The sequence below is a fragment of the Egretta garzetta genome, unplaced genomic scaffold, assembly GCF_000687185.1.
Source record: "Egretta garzetta isolate BGI_Z169 unplaced genomic scaffold, ASM68718v1 scaffold122, whole genome shotgun sequence".
Lineage (NCBI taxonomy): Eukaryota > Metazoa > Chordata > Aves > Pelecaniformes > Ardeidae > Egretta > Egretta garzetta.
The window spans coordinates 532551-535551 of NW_009258886.1; the positions used below are offsets into that span (position 1 = coordinate 532551).

At 41.5% G+C, this 3001-nt stretch overlaps 1 protein-coding gene across 1 annotated transcript in view; it reads left to right on the top strand.

Moving 5' to 3' along the window:
* The window catches only part of KIF25 (kinesin family member 25), a 47633-nt gene that overhangs the window by 36679 nt on the left and 7953 nt on the right, over positions 1–3001 (top strand). The gene's annotated exons all lie outside the window — the stretch shown is intronic.

The window sequence follows — 3001 nt, forward strand, 5'->3', positions numbered from 1 at the left end:
AAAGAATAAGATTTTAAGTGATCTTTTAATATAAATACCCATCTTACACGACTTAGTATTCTGTTTTCATAACTGGAGGCGTTAAAGTGGGAATTGATATGCTGGCATTTGAATCCGTAGTTCTTGAAAATCCAGGTTCTTCAAACTAAAAGCTAAGTAGCAGCTAAGCTTCTACCCATTCAGTTTTAAGATGTATACCTTCCCAGAGACGGTGTACGGTAAGTTTGATTCTTATTTATACATCTTGACAGCGTAGGGAGAGCTAAGGTATTTAAGGCTACAGTTATACTTATTTTAGTGCCTTCTTGTACTTACTGAGTATTACAAAGGCTTGTTCTAGCCCACATGGGAATGACTCTTGGTCTCATGTATGTGTAGTATATAAAGCAAATGTATAATTATTTTTCTTTTTATATATAAAACACTTACCTTGGCTAACTAGATGGTAAAATCACGTTTATAAAAATTCATCCATTAACAAGAGTGAATCTGTTTCAGATGCTTCATTTTAGTAACGGCTGTGTTGTTTATGCTAGTATTAAATCAACGTCAGCAAAAGAATTATGACAAGCAGTACTAGTGGCACCAGAGAGGTGATGCTTACCCTGTGGAATTAAGCCACTGGGCACCTCCCTGTGAGCAACCCAGCATGTGAACAGATTCTAGAAGGGAACGTTTCTGCTTGTGCACTGCAGAGAGGTCTAGAAACTTAGAAAAAATGTTCCGCTCCTTGGGCAAATAATGTTTGTGAAAAGAAGCATCTTGTCCTATTGAAATGTTTAGCACAGTATTACAGTGTTTTAAGTTTCTGGGCAAAGCATGATGTTTTTCTTCACTTCTCTATAATAATGCTTGCCACGGTCTAATCTTTACTTTTCCAGGAGGAATTTGAAGTCAGATATGAAAAGCATCTCTCCCTCCCCTCTCCCCTTCCGCCAATTAAGATAAAATGCACCCTCAGTGGAAATAATTGAAGGCAGTATTTTTGCCTTGTGGGACTTAGAGTCCCATAAGCAGACTAGTAGTTTGTTTGTGTGGGTTTATGCTATTGCCAGAAAGCCTTAATAAAAATACAAGATCGTACTGGAAGGTTGCGCAAACATACTTTTATTCTACCTAGTTATGTGCATTTATTGACTTGTATTTTCTAGCCATTGAACTGCTCGCAGAAAAGTGGGACCCCAGAGAAATTGCAAAGTGGCTTTCTTCACCATGGGGACTATGTAACTTTCCTTTCTTTGTATGAAATAGTAATCACTGCGATATTCCAGGGAGGATTAACATTTGTATCTGGGGTATGCCTGCTCTTCAGTCTTGAGGGTAAATATGATTTCCAGAGAAATTCTGCATCCTTGATTGCACTCTGCATGCTCCACAAGAGCACAGAATGAATTAAAAATGACTGGAATTTGAAGTGGTGAATCCTTTTGCCCTCTCTGTCTGGATCATGGTGACTGGTGGGTTTCTCTCTCTTCATGCATTTCCCCAACTGTGACTCTACTCCAGCTTTTAGCATCTGGTTAAGGCTCTGCTGTCATGAAAAACTCCTTCAGAAGAGGTTGGGAGCCTAACCTGTGTGTGCTGAATCTTCCTTGAAGGAGCTAATCTTTTTCCTTTGACTAGAGAAGAAAGGAACTGCATGACTTAGAAAATGAAGATGCGTGCATATAGTGTGGGAATGATGGGAGTTGAATTTTTCCTGCTTCATTGGAATCTCCAAGTAATTTTCAATTCTGGTATTTCAGTAACCAAGATGCTGGCCTCGTTTCATTCCTGAAAAAAGCCTACTCCCCTTCCCAAGGGAGCTTTGCGTAGTTAATGGGTGACCCATCTCTTTTTCCTAGGCATTGGGGAAGGGAGAGGTGAGATGTAGCTGGACTTGTGCCATAGAGACAAGAACCAGAAGCTGCAATAAGGTTTCATTTGTCCTTCTAGTTAATAAAATGGCTGCTCTGTTTATGTCTGTAAATTTTAATTTATGGTAAAGGAACCTGGCGCCTTGAACTAAGCACCTCTTAAAAACTACTTAATTGATAAATACTCAATTCTAATGCAAATATAAATAAGAATATGGACTTGTATCTCAATTACAATGCAAGCAGTGAAAAAGTCCAATTCATAAACAGGTTATATTAATAATTACACAAAAAGGTTAATAAGAAAAAGCAAACCCAAACAAAGTAGGGGAACCAATGAATGAGGCCACCCAGCTGCCCGAAATCTAAAGTAAACAGCCGGTGCTTTGAATAAAAACACATCCTCATTTGTGATAACATTTCATCTAGAATATATTGGCCTGCTGGGTCTCATTGGCTTCTCCATATATCCATTAAAGTACAGTAGTCTCTTTCCTGCTAACATGTACATCTTACTGAACCACAAAATCCTCAGCCTCTTTCTTCTTTTATGGCTTGGTTGACTTTGGAGAACATTCAGCATCAAATTTTTAACCTAACCACAACAGCGCTTCTCTTTGTAGAATCTGGTCCTGGGACGTGCGGTAGGCGCAGCATGATAAAGTCGTAGAGATTATACTAAAAAATTATTACTGTCGGTCCTGCTGAGAAGCTACTGTGCCAAGCTTGCAGCACCGGGCTGGGGATGCTTTTTACCTCCAAAGTCAACTGCAGTTTCCCAGTAGGTGACCAGTGCTGACAGCATACCCTGAGGCCCATCATCTTCTGCAAACGCTAGTTCGAGGACGGCAGCTTGTAGCACTGAGCCCTCGCCAGCGCGCAGCAGCAGCTTGCGGAAGCCGATTGCCTGTTGCTACGCCCCCGTGAAGGCTGCTTGCCTCTCGGGCTGGCCAGTCCTGCCTGCCTAGCTCTTGGAAGATGCAGTTCAAAACTCAGGGAGGCAAGATCTGCCTCCTTGGACTGGAGGCAATAGTCAGATCACCCCAGTGGGAGGCTTTGCCTTCTCTGACAGTAGGAACTAGAGCCACTGCTTCCCTGCTGGTGCCAGGTCAAACAACCAGGGAGACATTACATGTGGCTGGCGA